Genomic DNA, 20,823 nt, shown 5'->3' with positions numbered 1-20,823 from the left:
GACATACAATAGTGCCTGTCACTAAACATCCCTTCCTGTTATCAGTCTGCCTTGAGTGTTGGCTTTTCAAGGATGCTTGACCTGTGACCGTTTTCATTTTTATAAATCATCCCAAAATGAATTGGCCAGATTAGAATTCTTCTTCTTCTTCTTCTTCTTCTTCTTCTTCTTCTTCTTCTTCTTCTTCTTCTTCTTCAATGTCCATTTTACATATTATCTTTATTGTGTGAAAATCCAAATAATAAAATAATGTAAGTTCTGTAGATGTTACAAACGTTTTCAATTCTTTCTCAAATCATCATCGCAACAAATGAACAAGAAAACTGGAGAAAAAAGTGAAGGCTGGAGGAGAAAAGAGAAGAATCTCGATAGTAACTGTGAAACAAGCATTTGTAGACAGATGCTAGACTATTGTGTGGACGTTAACATTAACCAACTTTTAGAAATTGACTTCCAAACTAACCTATCTCAGATCAGCTCTTTGTTCATCCCTCTTCCTTTAAAGTCCATTCTTATCACTTCCTCCTATATTTTCCTGGACCGTCCCCTGCTACCTCAACTGTTCTACATCTACTCTCCTCCATTCTTTCATGACCATACCAACAAAGTCTCCTGTTCTCTACATATCTTCCTATACTGTCCAAATTTAATCTTTCTCTTAGGTCACCAGCTCTAAGTCTCTCTTTAAGACTCACATTACACAGCTGTCTTATCATTTGCATATCATTTCTCTTCATGCAATACATGTCCTCAACCCTGAACGACCAAATTTCATTTCCATATATCATAATGTTGCATACACATGCTTGATAGACTCCTTCCTTAGCTTACAGTGGTGATGCTCTGCTTGACTTTCAAGACACGCAGTATATCCACCAGAAATAATTGTACTTCTTTTTTGTATTTCAACACATGAAATGAGTAACGAAAAAAAGATTTGAAAAAATGTTTGGATCTGTGAATCTCATCTAAAGAAACCGAACTATAAACAAAAATAAACTGAAAAGTTGTTTTTATTTATTTATTTATTTTTTTGTTTCTTTTAATCCATTGAAAAAAAGTAAAAGAATACAAACTGGTTGACTCTGTGTCAGCTGACAAATTGTGTGTGTATGTGTGTGTGTGTCCCCTCTGCATACATGCTGAGTCAATATTTACAAAGTAACTCCACCCATTCCTAATCTGGGGAACATTGCAATTTCAGATAGCATGTCCTTGGCGAAGAAGATGCAACTGTCTAGAAATGGGTGCAGATTTTAGATTTTTCCTTCTTTTCCACCTTTTTTTTTTAATGTGGTAAATGTTGAGGTCAAATGTGGTCAAGTGGAAAAAAAAAGAAGCTCAATTTTTTTGCTTGACCATTAAATTTAAATATCCAATCAGACAGTGATTTGAAGAGGGGGTGGTGTTGAGGGATTCTGTTTCACGAAAGGTCAAATTGTTTCAGCAAAGGGTCAGTCAGACTACCTTGAAATGAAAGACTTCAACAAGCAATGAAAACAATCACATGTCAAATCGAAATGGATTTTGCTGCTTTTTTTGTTGAAAGAGATTTGAAAACCAAACAAGACAAAAATCTTTGTCCTTCACACTATATTTTCAGATGTGACCTCGCATTACTATTAGAGGCTTTGTCCACCAATCTGTAAAGCTTTAGTGGTACTGATCCAGAACTTGATTCAAGGTTGTGTCGGCTTCTTCCAGCAGTTTATGGTAAGCTACTCAAAAAGGCCAATGCGATTAGGTAGTCAGCTGTTAGCAGACAATATTTTCATTAATAATAATAATAATAATAATAATAAAAAATAGATTGTTTTTGATTATAGTTGTTTCCATGAACAAATAATTGTTTCCATCATTACAAAAACAAAACAAACAAACTTATTTTATTGAAACTTTTCTTGCAAAAAAAAACAAACTTATTTTATTGAAACTTTTCTTGCAAAAAAAAAACAAAGAAATTTTTTTTAATAAAAAAAAAATAACTTTTGATTTTCGTTCATAGTTTCCATGCTTTCGTCTTATTTTTTTTTTTATTTCTTTGAAACATTTGTTAAAAAAATATTTAATATACTTTTTTGAAAAAAGAAAAAAAAAAGAAAAAAGCATTTTCTTGCGTTAAAGTTTTATTTTCATTATTTTAAATTTATCATTTAGCAGTATTCACGTCGGGCTTTTTTCAGTAACTTTTCTGACTACTTACTATAAACTGCCGGAAAATGCTGACACACATTAGGTTCTAGATCAGTATCTTTGGTTTAAAAAGTTTTGAAAGCCAAACAAAAGAAAAAATTTACTCTTCAATCTCCCTTTTCAAATGTGACTTTGCACTGCTATTGGAGGCCTTGTTCACCACACTGTAAAGCTTAAATTTAAAATATCATTTTCATTGATCTGTCATGCTTCATTTTAAACTATCATTTACATTGGTCTGCCATCCTTAATTTTAAGATATCATTTTTATTGGTCTGTCACTCATAATATAAAAATAATTTTCATTGGTTTATCATGCTTAATTTACAATTTCGTTTGCATTGGCCTGTCACTCTTAATTTGAAAATATTTGCATTAATCTGTCATGCTTAATTTAAGAATACCATTTTTATGGTTTGTCATTCTTGATTAAAAAATATCATTTTCAATTGTCTGTTATGCTTAATTTAAAAATATTATTTACATTGGTCTGTCATGCTTAAGTTGGAAATATCATTTTCAAATACATATTTACACATTTCAAATATTCTAAAGTATATCTGATGGTTAAGCTTAATTCTAACTTGGAGTGGAAGTACCTATTCAGATTCAAATCCCATCTATTGATTACATAGAATTTGTCCTGGATCAACCCCCCCCCCACATATCCTTGGGCAAGGTATTAGCATCCTCCTAGTCACCAAATCTATCTTTCTCACCCTTTTCTTGCTTTATTCTAATATATGAAAATGAAACCCATTTATCAACTCTTATTAACTATCCAAGCTTTCTTTACTCCTAACTGCATGTAATGGTGATGGCTCCAATCTGCAGCGTTGATAAATGTGCTCTGGTTCAAAGTGGTAATACCAGTCAGGAGATTACATCTATAAGTTAACAAGAAACTATTGTCTACAGTATATTTATATACAATATATATACTTACAAAATAAATAACTGTAAATATTTGAAGATATTAAGAATCTGAAACTTTTTTCAATGCAGGTGGATTCAGCATTAAATGATTACAAAAAGGCTTGATATGCCGGAAAGCAAAACAACGAGACAACGTATACAGAGAATAAGGAATGGATATTCTTAAGATGTGTCCATTTGATCTGCGCGTTTATTGCCAAAAATCTTACTGCAAAGCTAAGCATGACAAACAGACGGATCGACCAACAGATATATAGAGCTTTTACAGAGATGTGTGGACACTTTTAAAAATGTTAGCGAAAACTGAAGCATGACAGAGACTAATAAAAATTCTATTTCAAACTAAAAATGAAATAGATTAAACACAATCACATTTTCATAAATAATTTGAACCCTCTTAAGTCAATCCAACCAGAATTGTAGCCACATATTTAGGCCCATTCGTACACTCAACAGAGACTAATTTTCATAAAATTTGACCATATATCTAACTTAAAATTTTTTTAAAATTGAGTGAAAACAGTTAAAATGTAAATGACTGGCCAAAACAACAACAACAACAACAACAACAACAACAACAAACTAATACAAATGTGACGATACATCGGGGCGGAGGAGGGGGGGGGTTGGTGGAACCAATATCTGTTGATTATCTTTCAAGGAAAATGGTTGATATTATTTCCAGTGGATGGTTTTCATAGGAATTACTGCAAAACTGCAAGTCATGATTGCTCAAGTGACCATGTAATTATTCTGTGATTTGATTGGTTAGAAGTGGTCATGTGACTCCAACTCTTGGTTTCTTTATCTTTACTTCTACTCTCTGTCAGCCATTTTATGTTGAGTCTTGTCAGTTAAATCTCCCCTCCCACTCTCTTTCTCTCTCTCGTTTTTTTTCCCCACATCACTTACGACTGTTAAGACCCAGGCATTTTCCTATGATTAACAGTAGTAGATCATGTACTTATATCTTCTTGTTAATCGTTTTGCTTCTTCCTTTTCTTGTCTTTCTTCATCTTCTTCATGTCCATCTTCTATTCTCATCATTTTCTTTTTCTTCTTGCATGATTGATTTATGCCAAGCAACAAGATCGTTGCTTTTATATGATTATAATCAGACGTTTACAATCGCATCTGTTATTTTAAAATCTGATTTCTGTGTTGCTCTTTAAAAAGTTTATTGTTTTGCACGTGGAATAACAAGAATACGAGATGTGTCCATTGAATGTATTTACTGATGAAAATTATATCTCAAGCTGAGGTGCAACAGACCAACAAAAATGTTGCGAAGAAGGTGGGCTCTCTCTACCATGCTAGAAAACTATTTATGCCTGAAAGTATCCTGTACCTCTATAAAGCCACCATTCGCCATGTATGGAGTACTGTTGTCACATTTAGGCTGGTGCATCTGCTGCTTGTCTTTCACTCCTGGGCAAGGTTCAAAAGAGGGTCGCCAACTTGATAGGTTCTGAGTTGTCATCTAGGTTTCAGCCTCTGTCTCACTGACAAAATGTTACATCCCTCTGCTTGTTCTACAAGTACTTTAATGGTGAATGCTCTGACGAACTACAAGCTCTTGTACCCCCTCAACGTGACTACCCCTGACAAACCCGACAAGCAGCTAAATCCCACCCCTACACAGTAGAGATCGCTAGGTGTAAGAAAGCCTTCTACTCCAATAGTTTCTTCCCAGAACTGCTAAACTTTGGAGCCCCCTTCTGAGATTCTGCTTTCCGAACTGTACTGACATGCAGAAGTTCAAGTGTAATGTGAACAAACATCTTGCTACTCATCTCCCTTCATAATGTCCCTGCAACTTATGTCCTCGATAGTAGCCTCCTACTTCAAAGTGGCACTCTGCCATGTTTAAAAAAAAAATTCACCTCTATGTGTGAAAGACCGACCATCAGACAAAAGATGTTATAAATAATATGTTTCTAATAGAGTTGATATTAAAAATGAATTGCTAACTGCCATTTGGTAAAGTGCTGCCCCTTGTGTGTTGCGTCTTTGGTGGAAGTGAGGACGGTAGCTTTTCCAAAACGAGTGAGGCCTGTACAAACTTGGAAACGCTTGGTTGTAAGAAGCAGTCATCTAATCCTGTCTTCGTCTATGCAAACATTTACTAGTATCAAAATTATGCAACGGATTTTGATCAAAATTGAAAAGAAATCTAGACATGACATTTCGTATCATATGTTGGTTTTTATTTTTGTAATGGGGCATAAAAATGATATAAAATTGTAGTGTTCGGTGAGATATCACTTTGAGCACTTAGCACACAGACGTGAACACTCACACGCAACCATATGCATATCCTAGTTTTTCTCTTGTGCTTCTTTCTTTAAAAAAAATCCTTTTTTATATCTGGAAATCTCCATAAGATGTTGCATGTTTCCAGTCAGTTTTGTGTCTCTCCTTGCCACTGAACCCAAGCAGTGCTGATTCAGGAGAGGTGTGGTTGGAGATTGCACAACCTTTGCTTTACAATTACACGCACAACTACCCTTACAAAGGTGTCTATTGTCTCTTGAGACTGAACAGAGACATCGCATGGAGCATAAAAGTGATTTAAAATTGTTCTCTTTGGTGAGATGTCACTTCGAGCACTTAGCACACAGACATAGACATACATGCACAGACACACAAATACATACTCACACATAAAACCATGTGCATATCCTTTTCCTCTTGTGTTTTTTTCTTTAAAAAATCGTTTTTCTGATCTGAAAATCTCCATAAGATGTTGCATGTTTGGAATAATGTCTCTGAAACTTCAGCTGTTTTGGTTCACAGATTTGTGTCTCTTAAACAATTATCATTCTTATCCCCTCTCTCTCCCTCCCTTTCTTACATTTCGCACTCTTCTCTCTCTCTTCCTCTTCTACCCCCTTTTTCTTCACTCTCTCATTCCCCTTCTCTTCCCCCTCCCTCTTCTATCTCTTCCCTCTTCTTTCTCTCTATCCCCCCATCCTCCTCTTTCCTTTCTCTATCCCTTTTCCTTATTCTGTTTCTCTCTTTTCCTACGCTATCTCCCTCCTTTCTCTCATTCCACACCTCCTCCTCCTCCTCCTCCCCTCTCTCACACTGATCATAAGACTGAGCTTTATCTATCCACTGACCAACATGCTTTTTTAATCTATTTTCATTTCCAAGCTTTTTTTTTTTTTTTTTTTTATTGGTCGGTGGATCAATGGTCTGCCATGCTTAAATTCTCAATAAATCTTAATATAAAAAAATAGCGACAAAACTTGTAGCAAATTTGCGAATCCATTTTGACAATGAACTTTGATATATGCCTACAATTTGGGTTTCGTTGGCTGGAGAATTTTAAAGTAATTTAAAAAATACAATCGGCTTGATATGTTTATGCTTGAAATAGCGTTTGTTTTTGGGTAATCGACCTAAGGTTCCGATTGGAATGTTCGTTGGTCTGTCACGTTTAAAAACTGCATTATCTATTTTTATGCTAAACCTGAGTTAATCAACGTTTGTTTCCCCACAGCCTTTTTTTCCTATCGACTTTATTGACACAAAACATATGCCGAGATATTTCTCCATTATGGAATTGAGTTATATTTATATATATTATTCTATTTTAATTTTTCTAATTAGCCGTAATTTCCATGAGTTTTTGAGATGAGGATTGATTATGTATATCATTTGGATTCTTTGGACTACTGTTCTCATCTTAAGTGTTATTTTCACAACGTTTAGGTTGATGTAATCTCCGACCTTCTTCAAGTGTATCTTATTGAACTCGGGAATCTGCAAATAATTTCGAATGGAGCCCTTTTATTTAATTCACAAGGGTAGCATGCTCTCATTTGATCAGTCATGACCGGATAAAAGTCCTAAGTAATTCGCAATTATATTTAGATTGTCATTCACACTGGGAATTGAACCTTGGACCCCCAAAAGAGTGTAACTTTATAACTGAATTTGAACAAGTACTCTATCCATTGCACTATGGATCCTGGATTAAATAAAGGGTTCTGTTTGAAATTCCATACAGATTCCCAAATTTGACAGAAAGATTCCCAATTACAAAAGTTTTCCGAGATCAACAGAAAGATTCCCATGTTTGACATGATACACTTGAAGAAGGTTGTAGGTTACATAGAATGAAACGTGAAAATCACACTCAAGATGAGAACAGTAGTTCTAAGAATCCAAATAATATAAATAATCAATCCTCATCTAAAAAAAAAAATTTGGAACCGTAAAGAGAAATAAGTCATGGTGCTGGTTGTGACTCAACGGGTCACAAATATGTCTAGTTATTGTGAAATGTGCAGTTTGAATGGCTACATCTTAAGAAAGGACCCGTTCTTGTTTACCTGCTGACCTGCATCCCCCTCTCCCCTTTCTTTTGATTTGCTTCCTTGAATGGCTCTTTGGATCCACAATGGTAAGTTGTCTTCTTTTTGTCTGGGAAAATTTTTATTTCTTTTTAATCTTGACAACATGTGGCAGCCATGATATTCTGTAAAAGATGCTGGTAAATACAACTCTTTCTGCTGGGCACTGCAGGTGGTATCGCTCTGGGAGAGAAGGGAGTTATTCTGTCAGGTGAAGAGATATCCACTCTCTCTTTGTTACTCTCTCTTCTCTTCACACCTCTCCCCCATGATTGTCATGTCCTGTTATTTCAAACAGTGGAATGCTAACTACATGCACAACAGCCCTCCCCCCTCTCTCACAAAGCAACAGTTTAAATCTGCACCTACTATGGGTGGAGGTGAGGATAATTGCTCTGGTGGTGGGGGAAAAGAGCTGCCTGTGGGTGAATGAGACATGTTTTGTTGCAAACAATGTAATCTATTGGCAAACCAAGGGAAATATGAACTGTGCAAAGACTGCGTTCTTCATAAAAACTCGTGTCACATAAACGATTATTTATTTGAAAAAAATAAGACTGTAGCGTAATGATGATTCAAAAGAAAAAACAAACAAGACACAAAAATTCGACTTTATTTATGTTCAGCAATGATGCCGAATATTTATCAAAACTCTTATCTCTTAAAAAAATGAAAACATCTTCCAAGAAACAACCAAGTTAGATAACTTTGCAAATGACAATAATGACATACATACATACATACATACATACATACATACATGTATACATACGTACATATATATATATATATATATATATATATATACAGTGATGATCATATTTATTGGCACGGTAAAATAAAAGTTTAATTTTGTCTAATAAATTCTAAAAAAGGGATTAAATTAAAGAAAATAACAAAGTATATTATGTATTTCTAACTGGCCTTTCCGATGCAGCAATCGGATTTTAGAAAAAATAAATAACAAAGGAACAACAAACATAATTGCAAAAAACCCTTGTTCAAAATTATTGGCACGATTTATTTAATAATCAATTGTATAGCCTTTGGCCTTGATTACCTTCCTCAGTCGCTTTTCATAGTTTACAACCAAGTTGTTGCACTCTTCAGTAGTAATTTTAGCCCACTCTTCCTGACAATAATCCTCCAATTGAATAAGATTCTTAGGCTTCCTTTGCATTACCCTCAATTTTAATGTTCTCCATAAATTTTCAATTGGATTAAGGTCTGGGCTTTGTGATGGCCACTCCAAAACATTAATATGATTGTCCTCAAGCCATTTCTTAGTCAGTTTAGCCGAATGCTTTGGGTCATTATCTTGCATGAACCACCAACGACGACCAAGTGAGAGCTCTTTAGCAGAGTCTTTCAGGTTTTCATCCAATATTTTAACATAATCTTCCTTTTTTATGCTACCTGTGACCTTAACAAGTCGCCCTGGTCCAGAGGCAGCAAAGGATCCCCAAAACATCAAACTGCCTCCACCGTGCTTCACTGTGGGTATGGTGTTCTTAGGCAGGAAAGCTTCGCCAGATTTTCTGTAAATATAAGACACTTTATTATGGCCAAATAACTCTATTTTCGTTTCGTCAGTCCATAGAACACGTTTCCAGAATGCAACATCTTTATCAATATGACGTTTTGCAAAGGCTAGCCTTGCTTTCAGGTGCATAGGCTTCAATAAGGGAGTCTTTCTCGGACGACATGCTTTTAAACCAGCTCTCTTCAAAACTCTACCAACTGTATGTCGAGATACATTCACTCCAGAGGTGCTCTGTTCATCAACAATCTCCCCAACAGAGATCCTTGGGTTTTGTTTTACTTGTCGAACAATTTTCCGTTCATCTCTTGGGGAAAGAATCCTTTTTCTCCCTCTACCCTCTAAACTCATAATGTGGCCTTGCGATTTGAACTTGTTTATTATGGCTCTAACAGTGGATTTGGGAAGGTTTAGCTTCTTTGAAATCTTATCATAGCCTTCCCCATTGGTATGGCATGCTACAACAAGCTTCCTGACGTCTTCGCTGTGTTCCTTAGTTTTAACCATGGCGATTGAAAATTATAATTTAGTCACTTATAATAGTTTAAATAAATCGCTATCTAAAAATTATCTGAAAAAAATTATTCACTGAATTAGCGTTAAACAAGCATAATATGGCTATAAAAAAGTTCAGAAAGCACGTAAACCGGAAATTGATTGATATTATACTGATACTAAAAGAAAAACAAAGCCGTGCCAATAATTTTGAACAAGGGTTTTTTGCAATTATGTTTGTTGTTCCTTTGTTATTTATTTTTTCTAAAATCCGATTGCTGCATCGGAAAGGCCAGTTAAAAATACATAATATACTTTGTTATTTTCTTTAATTTAATCCCTTTTTTAGAATTTATTAGACAAAATTTAACTTTTATTTTACCGTGCCAATAAATATGATCATCACTGTATATATATATATATATATATATATATATATATATATATATATATATATATATATATACACTTATTTACATTTATGCTTACTTGTATACATACATATGTACATATATTCATAATTCTGGTGTTACCAAATCAGGCTGTCTGAAGATACCGGCTTCCTGACCTAAAATGCACCGAACTTGACACAAACTTAATCATGTTCTGCAAAGCTAAAAACAATAATTTTCCTCTACAAAATAGTCATTCTAAACGCTATGAATAAATATTTGAAGATATTAAGAAGTTGAAGCAAAAAAATCTTTTACCAAAATGATTGGATTTACCCTTAAATAACTCAAAAAGAGTTGATATACCTTAAATAAAAACAAGCAAACATACGATTTATAAATATTTGAAGATATAAAGGACTTGAAGCATAAAAGTTTTATCAAAATGACTAGATTTGACATTAAATAATCCAAAAAGGGTTGATATGCTGTCAACCAAAGCAACGAAACCAAACTAAACTATATACAGGGTGGAACGATAAAAGTGTCGCCCTACAGGAAACAACACTACAGCTTTATTTTTTAAACTTTTATTGACAAAATTAATTCAGATAACTTGATTATGTAGTCTATTCTATGTAGCCGTCTTCAGCCTCAATCACCACCTCGATATGAGTCTGGAATTGGGAGCATACCTTTTTCACAAGCGCTGATGGGAGCTCGGCAAATGGTGGCGATCAGGTTGGCTTTGGTGCTTTGGGAGGTCATGTTGGTGATGTTCTCGACGTATAACCAAATAAAGTAGTCTAGCGAGTTCACGTTTGGAAGGAGGGGGGCAGTGAGAGAAGGGTACAAAGTCATAGAACTCTTTCTGAAGCCAAGTTTGGGTCTCTATGGACTTGTGGGCCAGCACCAAGTTCTGTTGTCACACCCAGAGTCTGCCAATGGCCACCTGATTGCAACAGGGAATCATCACACTCTTCAGCACATCCAGGTACACTTTGGTGTTTACTTTCAAGCCAACTTCAAAGATGTAAGAGAGCATCTTTCACCTGAAACCACACCAAAGACCATAACCGTGGCCAGAAACTTTGTTTTCATCACCCTGGGCACATCCATGTTATTCGTGGCAATCTAGTGATGCATTTTGCTAACAATAGTCCTGTTATCATAACTTGGATCGGTAGAGAGCACGAGTTATACAGCGGCACATCTCCAATCTCGCTCGGTGAACATTGTGTCACTTTCAGACATGATAGAAGGCTTCTATCGCTCTTGGAATTTGTACACAACTGGCCAACTACTAGATGGTCTACAACGGAAATGGAATTGTGTTGTCTTTTGTATAGTGACAATTTTATCGTTGCACCCTGTATACTTTGTAGCTTCCTTCAGTCTTGACAAATTATGGATATTCACAGTAAGGGTGCCTGCAGATGGAATTTTTGTGGCAAAAGCAGTGAAATCTCCAACCTTAAGTCAAAGCAGTGAAATCTCCAATCTTAATTCAGCGTTGTTAACTACCAGTGGCGTGGAGTTTCAGGATGACTGAACACAATGCTGAAATAAGCGGAGAGCGCATACAGTGCCTAGAATTCTCAAATGGTCACCCATTGTAGTACCAACCAGGCCTAACATTGTTTAACTTTGGTGATCTGATGGGAACCGGTGTGTCAACGTAATTTTGCCATAAATATACGCTTACATACATAGTTAAATACATCTTGATAGATGACTGTTTTTCTTTGTCCTCAACTGTTGTCGGTACCGTTACTGTCTTTCTTTGTCTGATTTTTTAGATGACATTGAAAAAACCAGTATCTGACCTGCAAATCTGGAAACATAAGTTGCAGATGAAAGTAGCAGTTTTGACCGGATTGCTTTGTGGAATTTGATTTTTGTTTACTGCTGTATGCCTTTTAAGACCTGATACTGATTTACAAATTTCCCTACACATTACACACAACAGAATGTTTGGCCTTGAAGAGATGGTGGTACATAGTCACCCTGTTACAGCATGAGACTTCAAATGATTGACATAGCTAGCCTTCATATTTGCATATATACTTTAATTTTAGAGTAAATATTACTTTTTAAAAGGACACATATGCAAATTTCATTTATTATATAAAGTAAATTTGTAATTCTGTATGTGTTTGTATGTGTGTAATTGGCTAAAAGTCAGAAACTACACAAGATATACTTACAAATATTACATTATCAGATAAGTTTTAGTTAAAAAAATACAGGGCACTTCAGATAAATTTGACATTTTTAAAAAAGGAAAGAAAAAAATTCATATTATTGTGAATAATTGATGTATTATTAAAAGTTAAAGTACAGCTATCGAGGATCTTTTACTGAATATAATTTACTTGAAAAAGCTGCACTATGCCTCAACCACAGCCTCCAGGTGGAACCTGAACCTGGTGCATGTGGCTTTATCAGTGCTTTTGAGTAATGCTTGAACACCAGCTTGATCCTGGTAATCAGTTCACCCTTAATGTTGCAAGTAATACGATTGGTGTCTTTCTCAACTGCGTCCCAGACGTTAGTTCATGAGGTTACAATCCTGTAACATGATATCTTGAGTTTAGTTAGATTTCACATTGCAGATTCATTTAATCATGGATTTGTCATTGAAAGAGAGCTGAGTAAGGGTCCAGCATTTACTGCCATATATCATGATGCTCCTGATGCAGCTACAATACACTTTACCCCGAATGTAGAGAGGGGCAGCCTGCAGTGTTATCAGAGACAACTTATGAAACTTTGCTCAAGCTGCCTTCAACTTCACATCAGTCACCTGCACTCCGCAAATCGTTTAGATAGCAGAAAGTGTCTACTACCTCCAGGATACTATTTTTTTTCACACTCTTGTTCATCCCAAACAAGGCATATTGCTACTTGGACATAAAGGGCTACTATTTGGGACTGTGTTTACAGAGGACTATGTAAGGAAATGCGTGAGATGCCAGTTTACATTACATTTAAACTTTTGCATGTCAGTACAGCTAGGGAAGCAGGAAGCGGGTAGGGAATTCCAAAGTCTAACAGTCTGAGGGCAGAAGCTATTAAACCCTCTCAACGTACATATCCCCTGACAAACCTGATTAGCAACAAAATCTCACCCCTTCAGTGTAAAGGTCCTTAGATGCTAGAAAGCCGTAGAAGGCTTTTTAGACTCTAAGGACCTTTATACTGAAGGGGGTGAGATTTTGTTGCTAATCAGGTTTGTCAGGGGAATATGTATGTTGAGAGGCTGCAAGTGCAATGAGGTCATCAGAGCACATTCCATTAAAATATTTGTATAGTCATCTAAGGTTATCTCTTTGTGGGACGACCGTCAATAGGATGCGCTTGAAATGAAAGAATGCATGAGATCAAATTTATCCTAAACATCCTGCACTAATATCCATTTCATGGGGATCACCAAGGACCAAATTAATGCAAGTGTGAGGAATGTCTTTTTTTTTTCTTTTTTTTTTTTCTTTTTTTTTTTAAATTTTTATTTCTTACAGATTTTTATTTTTTATACTAATGAGTCACCCGGAGGAGGGGTCCATTTTAAAAAAATTTTTTTTTTTTTTATTACTTTATCTCATACAAGGCACATTGCTACTATGAATTAGGGACAATACCTACAGGGACACACTAAGTAGGGAGTTGAGTAGCAAGATGTCTGTTCATATGGCATCTAAATTTCTGTATGTTAGTACAGTCATGAAGCAGGAAACAGAAAGGGAATTCCAAAGTCTAATAGCTTGAGGGAAGAAATTATAAGAGTAGAATACTTTCTGCCATCTGGGAACCTCTACAGTCCAGGTGTGAGGTTTTGCTGTGTGTCTGGTTAGTCAGGAGTATTTATGTCACGGGAACACAAGTGCAAGAGTTTGTTGGAGCACATTCCATTAAAGTACTTGTGAAACAAGCTCAGAGATGCAACATTGTGACAATGAGTCAGCGGTTGGAGATTGGTTGACAGTACAAAACCTATTAGATTGGAGATTCTTTTTTGGATCCTAATAGAAAGAGACAAGTGGTTAATGCACCAGCCCATATGTAACAACAATGCACCATGCATAGGCAAATAGTGACTTTATTGGCCACTGGAAGGTGTGAGTAATTATTGTCGGTCGGACAATAAACGCCCCTATCCATGGGAGGATTGGAAACGTTGACTGGAATAAGCAGAAGATTTCTTAAGAGTAATTAATTATCCAAGAGAACGGCTCAAGTATTTGTTTATATCAGACTTGAAGGCAACCATGTGCCACACAGCTGGGCTGTTCTAGGAAAGAAATCTTGTTTATAGAAGTTTCATTTTTTTTTTTTTTTGTACAGAGAGAGAGAGAGAAAAGAAAGTTCTTTGCTGTGAATTTTTTGGTCCCCCAACAAAGGAGGGATTGGACCTAGTAATTCACTCCCGTTCGTCCATTCATCTGTTCGTTTGTGAACACTTTTCTCAATAATTGAATTGGATTTAAAAAAAAAATTGCTCGAGCATTAGCCATGGTAAAAGTAAATTTTTGCTAGAATAAATTTTTTGGGATAACTCTGGTTGCCGCCCTAGAAGCTATTATAGGGGTAAAATTGCCCCCAAATCGTTTATCTGTTCGTTTGTTTGCACTTTTCTTGATAACTACTCCTTGAATTATTTTGAAATTGTGCACAAACATTAATCATAGTGAAAGTAAATTTTTGCCAGGATGGATTTTCCGGGATAACTCTAGTTGCTGTCCTAGGGTCTATTATAGGAGTAAAATTGCCCCCAAATCATTTATCAATTCGTTTGTTCACACTTTTTTCCATAACCACGCCTTGGATTTTTTTTGAAAGTTTGCACAAACATTAGTCATGGTGAAAGTAAATTTTTTACTTGTGGAAGGGACCTTGCATGCTTGGCTTGTTTTACAGGAGTGGGGCAGAGATTGGAGTTCAGTCGAGCACCTAACATGGACATAATGATACAATGTAGAGAGGCTAGCAACATCTCTTTTGTGTGAAATGGGTTTTAGGGAAGAAAAAGGATCAGCCCCTCCCCAGTAGATTGCAAAACCGGTTTTATGCTGTCAAGGCAAGAAAGAATGGTCTTAGTAGAACCTTTTCAGATATAAAGGCAGTAGGTCATCTTGTAATGGATTTGGCTCTTGCGCATGTAGATGGATTGCATCAAGAATTAGGTACTTTCTGGAGTTGTAGAAAAAACAATACTGAAACTAGGTTAAATTGTCAACTTTCTTTTTGAAATAGTAATCTACTATGGTATAAAGATGACTAAAAAACCTTTTTATGATGACATTTCGGTATATCATATACCTTCTTCAGAATAACATTATTGCAACTGACATTATTCTACATTTCTTGTGTTTTTTTTATTTATGCAATCCGTAGATATTTGAACAGTTTGTATTCTCACAAGCTTTGCATGGCATCTAGACTAGGAGTTGATTTATATTGTGTGTTTTCATAGAAAATGTTTGTTAAGCAGTATAATCAACCTCCTGTTCAAGGTATCTATATCAGAGTTTGCAGCTTTCTGCAACTTTTTCCACCACTTCTACCATGAGTTGATAAAGTGATTTGCCAAGTGATTTATAACAGACTGTCACTTTATTACTGCCATGCAGTTTTTATGGTTGCATCATTGTAACCTTAATGCATATGGCTTTATGGATGCTATTATATAAAAGGTACTTTGTTTGTGTGTTTACTTAGGAGGCACCACTTATTAAGGTCTGATAGCCACTCGAGGATGAGGGCTAATGAATTTACGGTGGTAGTTTAGTAATAATCAATGGTGTAAATTGGGTAGAATTTGACTATTTATGAGGATTGATCTACAAGAATTTGTTTACATTAGATTTGAAGGTTACTATCTTGTATTCAACTGGAAAGCAAGCCAGCAGAACAGTGTTCCACAGACGGGCAGTTCTGGGAAAAAAGCTTTGTTCATGGAATCTGCGTTTAGATTCAGGCACTGATAGAGAGTGTGGGAAATCGTATATAATGGTTGTAGCTAGTCGAGTGTATATTTTAAAAGTTTGACAAGGAAGGACCATAGATTGGAGTTTTGTCAAGCACATGCCTGTGCCTGGCAGTGTTCTTAAATCAGTTTTGTATCAGAATGTCTTTGATAAGTATGGATAATCAAAAAATATCTGATGCAAGAAGAATCAGACGATTTTGACTAAAGTTAATACCTTATACAACCTAACATTATAAGTGCATTTGAGAAGTTTTATTACCGCAGAAGTTCAACTCATTCATGGGCAAGGGACATTTTATGGAAGTCGTTATCATATTTTAAACTCAGCATCTGACATATAAAGTTATCTTGTCAGATTTTCAAAGTCAGACCCAAATAGCATTGAAATTGACAAATCAAACTTTGCTTCTGACTAGTCAGTTTCATTTATTATTGTTGTATTATGTTATTTGCAATATACAAACATATTTAGCTACTATTTATTTGAAAAATTATTTATCTCGACCCAGACGATTACTAATATGAGACATTTGTAAACAATCACCTAAAAATAAAATGAAATTGAAGAATATAATAAGAGTCTTTACTTCTGAGTATAACTAATAATATAATGGAGATAACTCTTATTTTAACGTGAAAGTTAAAATATTTATCTTCTTTTACGTGAGCATTTTGTTTGCCACTTCTAGTTTAATAACATCATACATAACTTACACATTATTATTAGAAACTAAAATGACATTACTGAATCCTGGCCAATGTCAGGTAGGGTCAGCTAATTTTATATAAAAATGATTACATCAATAGTTGTTAAGAGTTTTCATCAACTTATTGTTCATAAAATAACTTTTTTTACTCTTATTCAATACAAACAAGACATTTTGCTACTGGGACGTAAGGGGCTTCTATTAGGGACTATGCCTACAAGGATACTCTAAGTAGAGATTTGAGCAGCAAGATGTCTGTTCACATTACATTTAAATTTCAGCATGTTAGTATAGTCAGAGAAGCAGAAAATAGGGAGGGAATTCCAAAGTCTAGCAGTTTGAGTGAAAAGACTATTAGAGTAGAATGCTTTCCAGCATTTAGAGACGTCTACAACATTCAAAAAAGTGTTAATCAGGACTAAATTTTTATTTATTAATTCATCCATTACACTATGAGTTTGAGGGTTCAATCCTCAGTGTGGGTGATACTAAGAATTCAGTTGCGAATTACTTAAGACTTTTATCATCCAAGGGTTCTGTTATTTCATGTAGATTTCATAGATTGACTAAAAGATTCCCAAGTTCGACAGTTTTCACTTGAAGAAGGTTGGAGGTTACATTGACCAAAATGTGAGAATACACTCAAGATGAGAACTGTAATCTGAATGATCCAAATAATAAAAATCAAAACTTTAGCCTAATATGTCACCTCATAGGTTCGTTTTCTTTTTTTTTCTCCTTCGGTCATCTATCTATTGGTAGTAAAACAAGTATGTTTTTTCTTTAAGACTTATAGTACATGCAACATGCCAAACTTCCATATAGCCCATGGTACTCCACTAATATGAGCAGCTACACCTTCTCATTGTGAAATATATACGATCATCTGCGAAGTCATCCTCTTCTCAGAATGAAATCATCTGTTTGTTGATGAGTACAACTGGAACTATTGCTACTCATGGAATAGCAAGATTTGTGGTCAAGGTTTACTCCTGTAGATCCACCATAATCTCTCTATTTCCATGCATATTAATAGGCTAACCTTGAGAAGGATGTGACTCCTCACCACGCACGGATAACCCTCTGTAACAGCAATAATCACATGTTGAGGAAATGGGGTGATCAGCAGAAGATGTAAACTGCACTACAGCATATTTTTAATTGGTTTATTTTTTTTCAAAAGTCTTCTGTGAACAAATAGACCTAGACTTTTCAATCCCAGATAAACTGATGTAGACATAATAATCTTAAAACAATGAAGTTTTATATTTGAGAAACTGTTTTTTTTTTTCATTCAGTTCAAGAGATTTTATTATCTTTTTGGCAGTTTTTGGGAAGTGTGTTTTTCCTTTCTTTTTTCTGTAGGGATTTTTTTTTTTTATTGCAATAAAATAGGTTTTTTATTCTTTGTTTAACTTACCGTTTTATGCCCAAGAAACTGTAAGTTTCTTCATTTTCTTTTTTTTTTTTTAAAAACTCTTTTTCACTTGAAATAAAGCATATTGCCACTTGGAAGGTAATGGGCTACTATTTGCAATTGTGTCTAACATAGGACTGTGGAGAGTTGAGCAGCAAGATGGAAACTAGGAAACAAGGAGACAATTCCAAAATCTAGTAGACCAAGGGAAGAAACTATTAGAGTAGAAGCCTTGCCGGCATCTAGGGATCTCAGCACTGAAGGAGTGGGATTTTGCTGCTTGTTGGGTTTATTGGAGGGGTATGTATGTCGAAAGGGCATAAGTGATATGAGTTCATCAGAGCGCATTTCATTAAAATACTTATAGAACACACAGTGCGCCCAGTATTGAAAATAGCCAAAGAATTGATGTTGTTTTTTAACTCTCTTGATTTAATAAATATAAAGTAAAATAAATTTCTGACAAAAAAAAAAAAAAAAAAAAAAAAAAAAAATCCAGTCAATTGCATCATTTTTAGAGATTTTATAAGATTTGAAGTTGCAGGAATCTATCTGCAGTTAACCTTGGTTGTGGTCTTTTTTTCATGAGCAAAGTTGTACCAACCTCAGAAAAAAACTCTCAAAAATAGAAAAAAATCCTTAAAAAAACACTCCTTATTTGTGTTATCAGGTTTGTTAATGTTGAAAATTAACTTATCAACTCATAAAATTGATAATAAATGAACATTTCTGGAAAAATTGAGTATGATTTTCATTCCTCTTCGTAAAAAAAACATACGGAAATTGTACATTTTTTACCCAAATCGGGTGATTTTTTTTTTTTTTTTGCATAAATTGCAAAATATCTTCAAAAGGGCTAAAATTCACATATTAAAGTAATACTTTTTAAAACCTTGGTTTATGAGCTATATGACGCAATAAACAGATTTATGTGAGGTTTAGCCGTTTGCAGTATAATTTGCCCTGAAATATTTCATGGTTACAAGAAAAATTTGGAAATATTAAAAGATTTCCCAAACTCTTTTCACAATTATGTGTCTTCAAATAGAAAACATTTGTTACAAATGGATGCCATATGCATGCTATGTTGTTAGTTTAATTGTTACTGTTCCTAAACTGTAGCATACATACTCATTTTCCAGGCTCGGGCACTGATAATGAGCCTTAATGGAATACCGTCCTTGTAAATCTTAGGGAGGTCGTATAGGTGTGGTAGCTTGCTGTAATGCTGTACTAGTTGTCTGTATTTTTTTAATAAATAATAGATAATATATACAAGTAATAAGTAAAAACAATAATATATGTATATATATATATATATATATATATATATATATATATATATATATTGTAATATATAGTAATAATTAGTGATATTTCTAACTAGAAATAAAAATAAGTTTAAGGCTCTTAAAATTCATACTAGATTTGTCCATGGTGCAGTGATTAAGAGTACTTGGAAAAATCAATTGTAAAATGTGATATTCTCCTGAAGATTGAAGGTTCAATCCTCAGTGTGAGTGACCGAAAAATACAACAAAGAGCATGCTACCCCCGTGAAGTAAATAAACGCTTCCACTCAAAATTCTGTCCAAATTCCTGTGTTCGACAAGATACACCTGAAGACGGTTGGAGGTTACGTTGACTGAAATGTTGTGAAAATCACACTTGAGATGAGAACATTAGTCCGGTGAATCCAATTAATAAATTATTTATAGAATATATACCTCTATAGTATATATATTTTCTTATAATCATAAGATATATATATATATATATATATATATATATATATATATTAGATGTTTTTTGTCTAATAATTCTGTTTTTGATTCTTTCCAACTTCTAAATTACGGTCTTTATTTCTGGCAGGAACTGGCTGATGCAATTGCCATATTTGTTATAAATCTAAGTACTTTCCAATCATTTATGGATGGATTCATTATCAGGGATAGATTAATCTAACTGGTTTTGAACAATTTATGTAATAACGTGTATATTTATTTATATTGGTTTATTATTTTAATAACTTTGCAAACATTGCAGGATGTTACTACTACTCCTGGTAAAGTTTATTTTATTAATAGTCGTTTTTTTTTTTTTTTTTTAGTTTTTATTAGTAATGCTTCTAGTATTCAAAGTTCTCGTTTATTATTGGTCTGTTTAAGTATAGATGTGTTGCCAACTAAAATCTTCCTAAATTGGGACAAGGGACAGGAATGTTTATTAGTCAGATGGTTAAATATAGCACTGTTTTCAGAGCAATGCATGGTTATTTGGAAATTGGAAAAGTTCAAAATCAGAATTAATAGACAAAAAACGTCTATTTTATTTAATGAAATATGCTTAAGAGAAAAATTTCTGCCATATATATATATATATATATATATATATATATATATATATATATATATATGTATGTATATGTATATATATATATATATATGTATGTATATGTATATATATATATATGTATGTATATGTATATATATATATATATATATATATATATATGTATGTATATGTATATATATGTATGTATATGTATATATATGTATGTATATGTATATATATGTATGTATATGTATATATATATGTATGTATATGTATATATATATATATGTATGTATATATATATATATATATATATATACATATAGTGAATTGAGAATAAAGTGACCAATTAGCATACATGCATCATTCCAAATTTGCTTGTCAAATACTAGTATGGCAGTTGATTATGACAAGCCCACTTACACGGCTACATAAGTATTTGAATTCACTTCCATTTAA

At 34.2% G+C, this 20,823-nt stretch overlaps 1 protein-coding gene and 1 pseudogene across 2 annotated transcripts in view; one reads left to right on the top strand and one right to left on the bottom strand.

The window, feature by feature from the left end:
* LOC145259668 (cytochrome c oxidase assembly protein ctaG-like) overlaps window positions 1-20,823 on the top strand; it is a 357,953-nt gene that overhangs the window by 215,135 nt on the left and 121,995 nt on the right. The gene's annotated exons all lie outside the window — the stretch shown is intronic.
* On the bottom strand, window positions 11,495-11,612 carry LOC145259997 (5S ribosomal RNA; annotated as a pseudogene).

Source organism: Euprymna scolopes, chromosome 35 (genome assembly GCF_053919585.1).
Source record: "Euprymna scolopes isolate OS-2025 chromosome 35, ASM5391958v1, whole genome shotgun sequence".
NCBI classification, from domain to species: Eukaryota; Metazoa; Mollusca; class Cephalopoda; order Sepiida; family Sepiolidae; genus Euprymna; species Euprymna scolopes.
This window is presented reverse-complemented; position numbering and strand designations above follow the sequence as displayed.